This window comes from Schistocerca cancellata, chromosome 5 (genome assembly GCF_023864275.1).
Source record: "Schistocerca cancellata isolate TAMUIC-IGC-003103 chromosome 5, iqSchCanc2.1, whole genome shotgun sequence".
Classification (NCBI taxonomy): domain Eukaryota; kingdom Metazoa; phylum Arthropoda; class Insecta; order Orthoptera; family Acrididae; genus Schistocerca; species Schistocerca cancellata.
Window position 1 is genome coordinate 15,529,184 of NC_064630.1, and position 16,164 is coordinate 15,545,347.

At 43.0% G+C, this 16,164-nt stretch overlaps 1 non-coding gene and 1 pseudogene across 1 annotated transcript; both read left to right on the forward strand.

Annotated features, from left to right (window-relative positions):
- The first annotated feature begins 6,581 nt into the window (after positions 1-6,581).
- Trnas-cga (transfer RNA serine (anticodon CGA)) lies at positions 6,582-6,656 on the forward strand. The gene has a single exon. It is a non-coding gene; the product is annotated as a tRNA-Ser (tRNA).
- A 146-nt stretch (positions 6,657-6,802) lies between these two features.
- On the forward strand, positions 6,803-6,920 carry LOC126189919 (5S ribosomal RNA; annotated as a pseudogene).
- The last annotated feature ends 9,244 nt before the right edge of the window (positions 6,921-16,164 follow it).

A 16,164-nucleotide genomic window follows, 5' to 3' on the forward strand; every position in this document is an offset into this window, starting at 1 on the left:
ACAAAGTGCAAAATCGGCAGCAGTGGAACATCACGAGAACTGTGGCTCTGACATCGATTTTAATAACATACGTGTACTGGCTAAGGAAACAAACATTTATAGAAGAAAGGTCTGAGAAGCGGTCGAAATTTCTAAGAATGCATCTAATTTCAATAGAGAGGACGGCTATAGGCTTCCGGCATCGTGGCTCCCCGCCATCAAGGAAATAAATACGCTGCCGCGGTGTGTCGGCGGCATAAACAACGCGCTGCAAGTCACCTCGGAGGACAATAATATTTTGGGTAAACATTCCCCCCCTCTTGCTCTTTCCGTTTCGAATCTAGCCACTGATTACGACTAACCAATAACAGTAGCAGGCATTTCAACCAATAATCCTTCTCCAGCATAAGTGTGGAACAGTACTTTTCTGTCCAATGACGATGGACCGCCAATGGTATCCACAGGAGATGAACTACCAGCGCCCCTTCTTCTGCATCAGAGCGGGAATATTAGCCTATGACTTTGGCCCACCAATGGTAGCCATATGAATTTTAACCAATACTATCACGTCTCCAGCACGAACGCCAGAAAACTCCCCCTTTATAAGTGGACGCGACATTCGTCTCTGGCAGTGTTCTAGCAGTAGTGGACACCAAAAGATCGTGAGGAAGATCCCAGTAGAGGGGTCGAAACGTCGAACATTTTAGAAGAAACATGAAGCGGCCTAATAACCCAGAAGATTTTAACTTCAGTGACAACGGCCACGAAAGCCTGCAACTTACATAAGAGTCCTAGTTCCCGAAGTGGTGCCGGCCGCGGTGGTCTAGCGGTTCTAGGCGCGCAGTCCGGAACCGCGCGACTGCTACGGTCGCAGGTTCGAATCCTGCCTCGGGCATGGATGTGTGTGATGTTCTTAGGTTAGTTAGGTTTAAGTAGTTCTAAGTTCTAGGGGACTCATGACCTCAGATGTTAAGTCCCATAGTGCTCAGAGCCAGAGCCCTAAGTGGTGTAGTGACAGCTACCTTCTTGGACAACGGTAAAGTCATTGATGTGGAATGTATGAACAAGTACTGTCATGGCTATACTACTGGAACTGAAAATCATAAATATTTAATTAATTTTAGTGGTTATAATGGAGGGATGGAATCTTAAGGTGTTGTGAAGATATTTCAAAGGTCAGTGGAGAAATATGGTGTAGTGGTAGTAGTAGTAGTAGTGTGAAGTACATATCTTACCTAGGAAATGGAGACTCAAAAGAGTACCAGAAAGTTTGTGAATCCAAAGCTGTTGCTGACGCAAGAATAAAAAAAAGGAATTTATTGGACATGTCCAGAAAAGGTAAGGTACAAGACTGAGGAACTTTAAAAGGAATTTGAAGGGGAAAAATCATCTGATGGTAAGCGCATTAGTGGACATGGCAGCTTACAGACGAAGAAATAGAAAGTTTGCAGTATTATTATGGCCAGCCATAAGACAAAATAAAAATTACCTTGAGGCAATGAAAAAGGCAGTAAGGGCTACCTTTTTTCATAAATCCTCCACAGATGACAACCCATGCCATGCACTCTGCCCACATGGCAGTGATTCATGACGAGGGCTGTTACTCAAGGTGAGACCTAAAACCATTAACATTCTTTGCCATTTGTTATAATCGAAGTTATAAAACCTATATATAGGAATCTTAGTGACACAAGGTGTGCGAGATGCTGTTCTATGTTTCAGTGATGGTGCAGCGTCAGGGCTTAATGTTATGGAACTGATGGGAGTGGGCGCTGGACTAAATACACTCCTGGAAATGGAAAAAAAGAACACATTGACACCGGTGTGTCACACCCACTATACTTGCTCCGGACACTGCGAGAGGGCTGTACAAGCAATGATCACACGCACGGCACAGCGGACACACCAGGAACCGCGGTGTTGGCCGTCGAATGGCGCTAGCTGCGCAGCATTTGTGCACCGCCGCCGTCAGTGTCAGCCAGTTTGCCGTGGCGTACGGAGCTCCATCGCAGTCTTTAACACTGGTAGCATGCCGCGACAGCGTGGACGTGAACCGCATGTGCAGTTGACGGACTTTGAGCGAGGGCGTATAGTGGGCATGCGGGAGGCCGGGTGGACGTACCGCCGAATTGCTCAACACGTGGGGCGTGAGGTCTCCACAGTACATCGATGTTGTCGCCAGTGGTCGGCGGAAGGTGCACGTGCCCGTCGACCTGGGACAGGACCGCAGCGACGCACGGATGCACGCCAAGACCGTAGGATCCTACGCAGTGCCGTAGGGGACCGCACCGCCACTTCCCAGCAAATTAGTGACACTGTTGCTCTTGGGTCATCGGCGAGGACCATTAACAACCGTCTCCATGAAGATGGGCTACGGTCCCGCACACCGTTAGGCCGTCTTCCGCTCACGCCCCAACATCGTGCAGCCCGCCTCCAGTGGTGTCGCGACAGGCGTGAATGGAGGGACGAATGGAGACGTGTCGTGTTCAGCGATGAGAGTCGCTTCTGCCTTGGTGCCAATGATGGTCGTACGCGTGTTTGGCGCCGTGCAGGTGAGCGCCACAATCAGGACTGCATACGACCGAGGCACACAGGGCCAACACCCGGCACCATGGTGTGGGGAGCGATCTCCTACACTGGCCGTACACCACTGGTGATCGTCGAGGGGACACTGAATAGTGCACGGTACATCCAAACCGTCATCGAACCCATCGTTCTACCATTCCTAGACCGGCAAGGGAACTTGCTGTTCCAACAGGACAATGCACGTCCGCATGTATCCCGTGCCACCCAACGTGCTCTAGAAGGTGTAAGTCAACTACCCTGGCCAGCAAGATCTCCGGATCTGTCCCCCATTGAGCATGTTTGGGACTGGATGAAGCGTCGTCTCACGCGGTCTGCACGTCCAGCACGAACGCTGGTCCAACTGAGGCGCCAGGTGGAAATGGCATGGCAAGCCGTTCCACAGGACTACATCCAGCATCTCTACGATCGTCTCCATGGGAGAATAGCAGCCTGCATTGCTGCGAAAGGTGGATATACACTGTACTAGTGCCGACATTGTGCATGCTCAGTTGCCTGTGTCTATGTGCCTGTGGTTCTGCCAGTGTGATCATGTGATGTATCTGACCCCAGGAATGTGTCAATAAAGTTTCCCCTTCCTGGGACAATGAATTCACGGTGTTCTTATTTCAATTTCCAGGAGTGTATGTATAGAGCTCTAATAGCCATCGACCGAAGGAGATTCTTTGAAGCAGAAAAATCAGTGTTGGAAGCCACCAAAGAAGCAAGTATAAGAAGAAGAAGTGTGAAAAAGAGAAGGGAGGAATAGCAATACAGGAAACAAGATGAATATGGACCTGGGATGCATTAGTGCCATGCAAGCTCAATAGAGAAAGCCGGTTTTAACTTGAATGTCACAAAAGTTAAATTATTTCATGTTCTGGTACGTTTTGGCTAAACGCTATTAAAGATATAGAGAGCTGAAATTTTGTCTTGAAACAAGCTTAACTAAAAAGGAGACTACTCTTGAGACTTAACTTTGAAAATAAATTGCTTTTTTGAAGAAAACCCTTGATTTCTTTTCCAAAATTTTTGATAATCATCCTTAACATTTTAGTGTACCACAGTTTATGACAGCACCATATTTTCGGTAGTCTGCTTTAAGGATAATAGTGTAAAGAACTTACAGGGAAAAAATAAACCTTCTACTCTGTTTGTATTTTGAGTAATGTGCACTTATGATGTAGATAAACAATTACCATGGTTTATTTCACTTGCAACGAAAAATACAATTATAAAAAATTGTGAGAGCTTAAGCTGTGTTTGATACATAAAAATGTTCCCAAAAGATGTCTTAAAAGATGGTAAGCGTTATATGGGCTTACAAATCTTATTCTTTGAATTACCACTATTTAGAAAACTGACAACATTTCCACTGGTATTCACGGACCAGTCGCCTTAAAGGAAGCACCAACAACCAGTCTCTGTGCTGACAGCCCATGGTGCTCCATACATCACTCAGTGCCCGGTTTACCACTTGCGGAAAAATCATCCGGTGTTTCTGAGAGTGTGTGCAACCTTTTCTCCTTCTTTTCCAATACTTACGAGACATGTTGCTGAACTCAGTTGTGTAATACATTGTGAGGATCATCCATGTGAAGGACGTCTCATATCTGCTATCAAAGAAGGAAATACTGCGAAAGTGCGTAGCATCATACTGGTTAATGTGCGTTCACAGGTGATTTAAATAGCTGACAGTGGCATATCTGAAGGAGCAGTACAGTACAACAGGAATTAAATGTGAGGAAGCTTTGTGCATGGTGGGTTGGATACCGATCGTAATCAGCTGCAAAAAAGAATTTCGCAAAAATATTTAGATCATTGATTTTGTATAAGGTTCTCTTAGCGTGGGTGAGTCTATGCTCGATCGCTGAGTACTAGGAACGAAACGGGAAAGAAACAGACAATGCCCTTGCACGAAGAACAGAAGAAGTCGATTTCATCAAAGATTACGTCTAATGTTTGCTGGGTTGTAAAAGGGATTATTGTCATAGGTTACTTCGAAAAAGGTGAAACAATATCCGGTGGACACTATGAAAATCTTCTGGACCAATTTGATGAAAGAATGTATGGAAAGGGGATTGCAAAATAAAATAAAAAAATATATTTCATTGTATAATCGACCTAAATGGAACGACGAGCAATGTTAAGTACGAATTGTTGGATCATTCATATATTCACCAGATTTGACAAGTCCTGACTTTCACTTATTTCTGTATCTAAAGAAATTTGTGTTTGGAAAAAGTACTGGGTCCAACGAATAGATATTTCCTCCATGCCTTCATGTTTTAAGGAAGTGGTGCGCAATTGAAGGGATGGTCTGAACGTCTGTACTCATTCCCTTTCTGTGGTGCACAAGTGTGTCTGCCAAGCACACAGACGCCCGCCCTCTCCGTGTCACCGTCCCTGCTGTACTGAGGTGCTTAAAAGTGTGACACATCGGGATTTAGGCCTGGGATTAAAAGTTTTGTCCAACGGTGTTTATATTCTGCAAGCAAACCGCTAATATCGTCCTACAGATACAGATGAGCACTCTCTTGACCGTCAGAATTCGGACCACCTAACGTTCACTCGAGTGTTATCATTGCAATTGAGAGAAGAAAGCGCGTTCCAAGCAGAAAATCTCTTTGTGTAGTGTTTATAAAATACCAAGATTAATTGTTCGAAGTCGTATACAGGTCCAAAAATTTTCCTTAGTACTTTTCTTTCGAGTATTAACAGTTTTCCTTCATCTTTCTTTCTAAATATTAATGTTTCACATCCATATAACATCAGAGGTATAGTGTTCGATTGATAGAAGCGGATTTTGAAGTTACTGCTAAGTGATCTTTTTCTTAGAATTTTGATGAAACTAAAAAGTGTCTTGTTTGCTGTTGATAAACGGGCATCTGTTTCTATATCTGTTCTGTTGTTATTACTAAAAATACTTCCTAGGTACTTGAAGTGGTCAACAGTCTTGAAATTGAATCCATCTACAGTCAGAGGTGCATCTTTTCTGGTTTTCTTACTTATGGACAGGTATTCTGTCTTTTCTTCATTAACATGTAATCCTGTTTTCTCAGCAATTTTGTAGTAATTTTGCATTATTCTGATTAATTCTCTTTTTGAACTACTTATTAGTGCTACATCATCTGCATAGGCAAGTCTTGTAACGTTCACATCCTGTAGCTGGATCCCTTGTGGACTGGTTTTAGAAAATTCTCTATCAATCTTCTCTAGGAGAAGATTAAATAAAATGGGTGAAATGGCATCCCCTTGTCTCAGTCCAGTGTACACCTTAAAATCTTCAGTTTCTCCTACCGGTGTCTTTATGCGACAGAAAGTTTCATCTATACACATTTTAACTAATCTGATTAATTTTGATGGTATTTTAAATTCCTTCATTATATTTAGGAGTGTCTGTTGGTGTATGCTATCATAGACCTTTTTAAAATCTACGAATAATATGTGGACATCTACATTGAGTTCCCACGCCTTCTCAGTTAATGGAGAATAAGAAGAAATGAAGAATTAAGAGGGTTGCACTAACACCGTAACATCGTCGAAGTGCTCAAGAGGAGAAAGTTGAATTGGGCAGGCCATATAGCAAGAATGACAGAGAACAGACTACCTAGAATGGCATTCAGCAGAACAATAGATGGAACGAGAGTAAGAGGGAGACCCAGAATCAGATGGCGGGATAACGTTCGGGAGGACACAACTAGGATGAACAGCAACAGCAACTGGACAAACAGCGCAGAAGTGGAAGAGTCTCATAGGGCAGGTGTATGGTCGATAAGGCCCTTGCCACATGTAAAGGAAAGGAAGGAATTGTTCAAAGTGGGCATCACTTAGATAAAAATGTATCGAAATATTTTCTAGTAGTACTACATGAAGGAATTGTAGATGCTATTAGAGATAGTCTCAAAGTGACTAATCAGACCATAATAAGAAATAATGAATACATTGAAAAAAGAGCAGTACCAGTAAAATTTCAAAGCAAACTCCAAAAGAGACGAGGTACTGGCAGAAGTAAAGCTGTGAGTACCGGGCGTGAGTCGTGCTTCGGTAGCTCAGTTGGTAGAGCGCTTGCCCACGAAAGGCAAAGGTCCCGAGTTCGAGTCTCGGTCGGGCACACAGTTTAATCTGCCAGGAAGTTTCAAACTCCAAAAGTTTCCCCTTGGCGACGCCTTCTATTTCATATGAGAATTTCTATTATCGTAATATCTTCTGTTGGAAGGAATATCCAAAGAGTGAATTAAAGCCTGATGTTCCTCATTCAGGCAACTTCCTTGCCGCAGTGGACACACCGGTTCCCGTCAGATCACCGAAGTTAAGCGCTGTCGGGCGTGGCCGGCACTTGCATGGGTGACCATCTGGGCCGCCATGTGCTGTTGCCCTTTTTCCGGGTGCACTCAGCCTCGTGATGCCAATTGATGAGCTACTCGACCAAACAGTAGCAGCTCCGGTCACAGAAAACCATCATAACGACTGGGAGAGCGGTGTGCTGACCACACGCCCCTCCTATCCGCATCCTCAGCTCACGATGACACGGCGGTCAGATCGTCCCAATGGGCCACTTGTGGCCTGAAGACGAAGTGCTTTTTGCTTTTTTCCTCATTCGATTCTTGAGTGTACTGTCATAAACTGTCGCCAGCACACTGGTCGGCAAAGAGGATGAGAGAAGATCGATAGCAGGCACTGGAGCAAGCGAGCCTGTAAGGAGAGAGGCCAAAGACAGACTCGCAAGCAACGAGCCGACAACGCCCTGTCAACCGCAAGTTTTTAGATTGCCCCTGTCGACCAGAGGGCCCAGCCGAGTCAGACACTCGCAGTCAGCCTCTAGCTCAGGGTCAGTTCCAGTCACAGTCAGTCACAGTCACAGTCAGCTGACTTACTAGCTCAGTCACTGTTCTAGTTGGCGTCTGTCAGTTCACGTCACTGGCTATAAGAGAGTAATGTTTATAGCGGGATTTGTACTTCATCAGCAGTGAGGCTAATGTGAACTGTTACAGAAGAGCTTGTACCATAAGACATGGGCTAGCTTAGAGATAAATAGCTTCCTGTTCTGGTAAATAAAGAACCCTGTTAATACTTGTGTGTATTTGTGTTGTTGAAAGAGGATACCGGCCACCAAACAACATCCTCTGCTTGCTTCCCCTGGTACAAGACTCTATAGGGGCAAGGAGACGACACAAAACTCCATCGTTCTCCGTCTTTTAGCCGTTCTGATGTATTCAAAACGACCCAACCATTTGCTACGCATTTTTATTCGCAAATAAAACGAAATGAAAGTGTAATGAGTAGACACCGATCACAAAGCAAACTTAATAAATTCGATTCTCCTAGCAAATAATATAAATATAACCTATGAAAGGAGCAAAGTAATGTTTTGAAATTTTAAATACACAAAGCGAAATCATTAAGTCCTTATGTCACAGCTAAGAAAATTCAATGTTAGTTTCTACTCATAAGGAGAAGATTGCAGTGCTTAATTCTGTCACTGGTGTAAAATTCAGAAAATGCTTCTGTCACTGAGGTAAGAAAACGTTCCTAACAAAGAAGCCAAATATAAATAAAACCTATCGAAAGAGAATCAAAGCAGTGTTGTTACGTTTTTAATACACAAAACAAAACTGATAAATCCGTATATTTGCCAGGTAAATTTGCTGTTAGTTTATATTCGTATAGATAAGACTGCAGCGCTAAGCTCTGACACAGACTTTAGTTTCCGAAAATACATCTGTCAATGAGTCAGAAATACTAACACTGCCATCTCTTATTTCTTTGCCCTTGAGACGCCCGCTAAACCCGCAGGGTAGAACAGGTGATTAGAATTGTGGAAAGGGCCAAACAAGGTGTCGGTCAGGTTCACTCAAAATTGTAATTTATTATGATTTAATAACACCTTTAAACCAAAACGGCACATAGCCGAACCTTTAGAACTACGAATTTCAAAAAGGCAATTATTTCACGGCTGAGGGCCTCCAAACAAGAAATCTTAAAAGTCAACAAAATAAAAAATGCAGTTAAAATAGCAAATAAAATAATTAAAATATATATGGTATCACAGCTAGGCTGGAAAGTCTCAAGGCAAAAGTAGGCAGAACAAACATATGCAAGGTGCAATACAAGCGGCTGAGGGCCACAATTAAATTTGAAAATTTGAAAATATATTACCATAATCTTTTAAGGCAGAAGGTCGCAATGTTTTTGCTTAAAGGGTAATTTCAAGAATAATGTTTTAAGCGACTTAAGGCCCACAATTGATTTTCCAAAATTCAAAAATACATAAAGTCCAGTAGAAACAAGAATTTTTTAAATCATTGGCTACGATAGGTTATAAACAGGCAATTAAACACCGGTGAGAAGAACAATAAAGAAAACGGCAGTCAGAAGCCTCCAGGGAGGTCGCACTGCCCTCGTTCACTTAGGTGAGACAGGTGGTGAGACCAACTACACTTGATCCGTCAGAGCCCAACCAGGGGACAGCCACGGACCGACCGCCACAACGACTTGCTTGCCACCAATCAGTACATGAGAATTCAAACACCAAAAGTTACGAACCTGATTATCCACAATGAAATATGTATTAGCTGTCAAGACCACACACCATGTTGGACAGCGACAACAGATGAGGAAAGCACACTGCCTGAAATTATGTTAGTGGCCAGGGCAGGTAACTGGTACACATGAATTTGAAACACGGTAATATAGTTAACTTCACCGAAAAAGAACACTGCCTGAATTTACGTCAGTGGCCAGGGCAGGTAACCAAAACACTAACGGCCACAAGGCAGAAAATTCCGTTGGTGCACCTGAATTGTAGTCAACCAATATAGTTAATTGCACCGCATGGCGGTTAAACTTCAGCAGTAGAAACACTCGGTGTTGCTCAGAAGAAAACCTCCCCAACAGCGAACCACCGAAACGAACCACACAACATGAACGGACGTGGCTTGGAAATGTATGACAGGTACGTTATGTGGGCTTGCATGAAATCAGGCGAAACCTCTCAGCAGGAACCCATACTTGGCGACAGACGCTACTGTTCTACACATCTTCACGTGCTCACTGTGTCCTCCGAACTGAAAAGAGGGACGTGACGCGATGAATGGGAATACTAGAGACGCTGCCCAAGACACACATGCAAAGGTTCATCTGATTTTCACTGTCATTTCCATTTCGCAATCTATCGGACCTTACTTTCTGCATAGCCATCGTATGTGTTCAAAGAGAATACTTGAAACTAGAAAATAACTGAAATATGTGCAATACTCAAAACATTCAATATTTAACACTTAAAACTGAGAAAATAAAGCAAGTAGAACGTGAAAGTATGGTAATACAAGCGTTACATCGAAAACGACATATCACTGTTTGTTGTGACGAAATAAACAATTGACTCTAAGTAATGAAAAGTGTGAGATCATATACATGAGTCTAAACGAAATCTGTTAAACTTCGGTTACACGATACATCACACAAATCTGAAGATCGTCAGTTGAATTAAAAGCCTAGGGTTAACAATCACCAACAACTTAGACTGAAACGATCATACAGAAAATGTTGTGGGGAAGGCGAACCAAATACTGTGTTTTATTGGCAGAACACTTATAAGATGCATCGAATCTACTACAGAAATTGCCTACACTACGGTTGTTCCACCTGTACTGGGGTACTGTTGCGCAGTCTGGGATCCTTACCAGATTACCGAGGACATCTAAAACTTTCAAAGAAGAGTAGCTCGTTTAGTACTTTAGCCAAATAGGGTAGAGAGTGTCACGGATATGTCGGGGTAGCAGTCATTAAACAAGGGCACTTTTCGTTGCTACGAGATCACAAAATTCCAATCACCAGATTTCTCTTCCAAATTCGAATATATTTTATTGACGGCGATCTGCGTAGGGAAAAATGATCATCGTAATAAAATAAAAGAAATAAGGACTCCGCCGAAAAATTTACGCGTTCGTTTATCCCGCACGCTGTTCGAAAATGGAAAGGAATGTAGAGAAATAGTCTGAAGCTTGTTCGATGAACTATCTGCCAAGTACTGAAGTGTGAACTAAAAAAAAAAAAAAAAAAAAAAAAAAAGTTCAAATGGCTCTGAGCACTATGGGACTTAACATCTGTGGTCATCAGTCCCCTAGAACGTAGAACTACTTAAACCTAACTAACCTAAGGACATCACACACATCCATGCCCGAGGCAGGATTCGAACCTGCGACCGTAGCAGTCGCGCGGTTCCGGACTGAGCGCCTAGAACCGCTAGACCACTGCGGCCGGCCTGTGAACTACAGAGTAATCGTGTAGAAGCAGAGGTAAACGTAGAGTTTTCGATAGTGTAGGGTATATTAACACATTACATTATGTTATAAACATTTCATGGACCAAAATTATCAAAACAAACAGAAATTACCTTTATTTCTCGAAGACATACTGACACTGAGATAAACTGCTTTCTTTAAGCAGATGCTCCTAACTACTAGGAACATGCAGAAACGAAAAACATGGTGTAAAGCGTATGTTACAGTTAGGCACATCAAGTTTAGTTTATTCACAGACCTAGGAAAAAATAAAATTTGGATGTAGATATATGCAACATAAGGATTGAGTCGGGTAAGGTAATTGCAGAAGACTAGATGGGCAGCATAAGAGATAAGAAGACAAGAGGAAAGGTCTGGAATCCTTTTTGTAAACTAAATAGGGCTTTCAAAACCGACCTTACGATGTGTCTGTAAAGGAAAGTTAACAGTCAGAGCGTATTTACGCATTTTTACTGACGCCAGCGAAACAATGATTTTAAACGAAAAAATCGTTTAAAAAAACTGCGGAATGCTCAGAGAACAAAGGAAACATCTGTGATGAGAATTGCTGGAAGATACAGGAAGAACAAAAACCACATGGATCAGAAGCAGACTGGAGTGAAATACGTAATTACCACTCGCTTACCAATCGAATGAAAATGGAGTTAATATGGATGGGACATGTAGCCAGTGGGATGGATGGTATGGAGGGGAACTAAGGTAATGCAGATGTTAGTAAAACGTGTGAAACATTCTGTTATATTCGTATTTGGAATGGATTGGCTGCAGTGATGCTTGCGAACAAACCAGATGAGAAGCAGCTGAATGGGTTGGAAATAAATAAATCGCCAGGTCCTGATGGGATTCCAATTCGGTTTCACAGAGAGTACTCTACTGCATTGGCTCCTTACTTAGCTTGCATTTATCGCGAATCTCTTGCCCAACGTAAAGTCCCGAGCGACTGGAAAAAAGCGCAGGTGACGCCTGTATATAAGAAGGGTAGAAGGACTGATCCTCAAAATTACAGACCAATATCCTTAACTTGGCTTGTTGCAGGATTCTCGAACATATTCTCAGTTCGAATATAATGAATTTCCTGGAGACAGAGAAGTTGCTGTCCATGCATCAGCACGGCTTTAGAAAGCATCGCTCCTGCGAAACGCAACTCGCTCTTTTTTCACATGATATCTTGCGAACCATGGATGAAGGGTATCAGACGGATGCCATATTCCTTGACTTCCGGAAAGCGTTTGACTTGGTGCCCCACTGCAGACTCCTAACTAAAGTACGAGCATATGGGATTGGTTCCCAAATATGTGAGTGGCTCGAAGACTTTTTAAGTAATAGAACCCAGTACGTTGTCCTCGATGGTGAGTGTTCATCGGAGGTGAGGGTATCATCTGGAGTGCCCCAGGGAAGTGTGGTAGGTCCGCTGTTGTTTTCTATCTACATAAATGATCTTTTGGATAGGGTGGATAGCAATGTGCGGCTGTTTGTTGATGATGCTGTGGTGTACGAAGGTGTCGTCGTTGAGTGACTGTAGGAGGATACAAGATGGCTTGGACAGGATTTGTGATTGGTGTAAAGAATGGCAGCTAACTCTAAATATAGATAAATGTAAATTAATGCAGATGAATAGGAAAAAGAATCCTGTAATGTTTGAATACTCCATTAGTAGTGTAGCTCTTGACACAGTCACGTCGTTTGAATATTTGGGGGTAACATTGCAGAGCGATATGAAGTGGGACAAGCATGTAATGGCAGTTGTGGGGAAGGCGGATAGTCGTCTTCGGTTCATTGGTAGAATTTTGGGAAGATGTGGTTCATCTGTAAAGGAGACCGCTTATAAAACACTAATACGACCTATTCTTGAGTACTGCTGGAGCGTTTGGGATCCCTATCAGGTCGGATTGAGGGAGGACATAGAAGCAATTCAGAGGCGGGCTGCTAGATTTGTTACTGGTAGGTTTGATCATCAAGCGAGTGTTACGGAAATGCTTCAGGAACTCGGGTGGGAGTCTCTAGAGGAAAGGAGGCGTTCTTTTCGTGAATCGCTACTGAGGAAATTTAGAGAACCAGCATTTGAAGCTGACTGCAGGACAATTTTACTGCTGCCAACTTACATTTCGTGGAAAGACCACAAAGATAAGATAAGAGACATTAGTGCTCGTACAGAGGCATACAGGCAGTCATTTTTCCCTGTTTGGAAGTGGAACAGGGAGAGAAGATGCTAGTTGTGGTACAAGGTACCCTCCGCCACGCACCGTATGGTGGATTGCCGATTATGTATGTAGATGTAGAAGCTGTAAAGAAAACTATCATTAGGTTCGTTACGACTTCGGGTACAGGCACTCTAGTTAAGTCAGGTGAACAGTTAGTGGAGCAGACGGCGCAGCGGGTACCTGTAGCGCTCAGAGGGTTGGCTATTTGTGGCCACACGGCGAACAGATAAGAGTCTACGAACTGGAAATCCAAGAGCTTTTAAAGATGGAGAATCCGGACTTCCCGTCACTGACGTCACGAGCTGGCTGAACAAGTGGCTGGCTTTCTCGTAAGTATTTGAACACATGGCTGCAGACGACGACTCGTGACACGTCAAGTGTGTGTGGAAATCGAGCAGGAAGCTTCCGTTTTCCACGCTTTACCTCTATCTACAGCTATCTGACATTTTCAGTTTGCCACAGTCTTCTTATGTAATTTTGTTGCTGAAGAAGAACGGTCGACCCTTGTGGAGAGAGCAATTTCTGTCTAGTGGAATGTTTACCTAAGTAAACGATCAGGATAAGTAAACGATCAGGAAGAAATGTGAATTCACAAATCGATACTCCGCACAGTTAAAATCTGTGTTACCGAGCGAGGTGGCGCTGTGGTTAGACATTGGACTAGCATTTGGGAGGACGACGGTTCAATCCCGCGTCCAGCAATCCTGATTTAGGTTTTCCGTGATTTCCCTAAATCGCTCCAGGCAAATGCCGAGATGGTTCCTTTGAAAGGGCACGGCCGACTTCCTTCCCCGTCCTCCCCTAATCCGATGAGACCGATGACCTCGCTGTCTGGTCTCTTTCCCCAAAACAACCCAACCCCAAAGTCTGTGTTACAGCAATTCAAAGGTCCACAACAAATTTGCTAAATATTGTAACTTTGAAGAAAACAATTTGAGTTTTCCAGAAGTCGTATCTTTTTAAGTTCACACTGAAAATAACGTTATCTGGAAGGGAACATGGAGCATTGTAGGTCGCTGTGGTAATTCAGGCATAGGTCTCAGCTTGGGATTATGTCTCCCAAGAAAATAACTCATACTGTCACAGGATGGTAAATCAAAATCTATGAATATTATCGATGTATACAGATTTTAGTTTGGAAAAAAATTCAATGGACTGATCAAATAAGCAAACAACGCGAGATGCCAAAGAAGCAGAAGATATATCGACTATCGATGGACGCTTGCCGCATACACTAATCAGCCACAACATTATGACGACCTACCTACAAGTCGCTGAGGAATGAAATAAATAGGAAGTGCAGGGAAGCTAAGACGAAATGGCTGCAGGAAGAATGTAAAGACATCGAAAAAGATATGATTGTCGGAAGGACAGACTCAGCATATAGGAAAGTCCAAACAACCTTTGGTGACATTAAAAGCAACGGTGGTAACATTAAGAGCGCAACGGGAATTCCACTGTTAAATGCAGAGGAGAGAGCAGATAGGTGGAAAGAATACATCGAAAGCCTCTATTTAGTTCAAGATTTGTCTGATGTAATAGAAGAAGAAACAGGAGTCGATTTAGAAGAGATAGGGGATCCAGTATTAGAATCGGAATTTGAAAGAGCTTTGGAGGACTTACGGTAAAATAAGGCAGAAGGGATAGATAACATTCCATCAGAATTTCTAAAATCATTGGGGGAAGTGTCAACAAAATGACTATTCACGTTGGTGTGTAGAATATATGAGTCTGGCGATATACCATCTGACTTTCGGAAAAGCATCATCCACACAATTCCGAAGACGGCAAGAGCTGACAAGTGCGAGAATTATCGCACAATCAGCTTAACAGCTCATGCATCGAAGCTGCTTACAAGAATAATATACAGAAGAATGGAAAAGAAAATTGAGAATGCGCTAGGTGACGATCCGTTTGGCTTTAGGAAAAGTAAAGGGACGAGAGAGGCAATTCTGACCTTACGGCTAATAATGGAAGCAAGGCTAAAGAAAAATCAAGACACTTTCATAGGATTTGTCGACCTGGAAAAAGCGTTCGACAATATAAAATGGCGCATGCTGTTCGAGATTCTGAAAAAGTAGGGGTAAGCTATAGGGAGAGACGGGTCATATACAATATGTACAACAACCAAGAGGGAATAATAAGAGTGGACGATCAAGAACGAAGTGCTCGTATTAAGATGGGTGTAAGACAAGGCTGTAGCCTTTCGCCCCTACTCTTCAATCTGTACATCGAGGAAGCAGTGATGGAAATAAAAGAAAGGTTCAGGAGTGGAATTAAAATACAAGGTGAAAAGATATCAATGATACGATTCGCTGATGACATTGCTATCCTGAGTGAAAGTGAAGAAGAATTAAATGATCTGCTGAACGGAATGAACAGTCTAATGAATACACAGTATGGTTTGAGAGTAAATCGGAGAAAGACGAAGGTAATGAGAAGTAGTAGAAATGAGAACAGCGAGAAACTTAACATCAGGATTGGTGCTCACGAAGTCAATGAAGTTAAGGAATTCTGCTACCTAGGCAGTAAAATAACCAATGACGGACGGAGCAAGGAGGACATCAAAAGCAGACTCGCTATGGCAAAAAAGGCATTTCTGGCCAAAATATCAAATACCGGCCTTAATTTGAGGAAAAAATTTCTGAGGATGTAAGTCTGGAGTACAGCATTGTATGGTAGTGAAACATGGAGTGTGGGAAAACCGGAACAGAAGAGAATCGAAGCATATGAGATGTGGTGCTATAGACGAATGTTGAAAATTAGGTGGACTTGTAGGGTAAGGAACGAGGAGGTTCTACGCAGAATCGCAGAGGAAAGGAATATGTGGAAAACACTGATAAGGAGAAGGGACAGGATGATAGGACATCTGCTAAGACATGAGGGAATGACTTCCACGGTACTAGAGGGAGCTGTAGAGGGCAAAAACTGTAGAGGAAGACAGAGATTGGAATACGTCAAGCAAATAATTGAGGACGTAGGTTGCAAGTGCTACTCTGAGATGAAGAGGTTAGCACAGGAAAGGAATTCGTGGCGGGCCGCATCAAACCAGTCAGTAGACTGATGACAACCTGGCCTTGTGACATAGCGCATTATTTTGTTGCAAAAAGCCACTG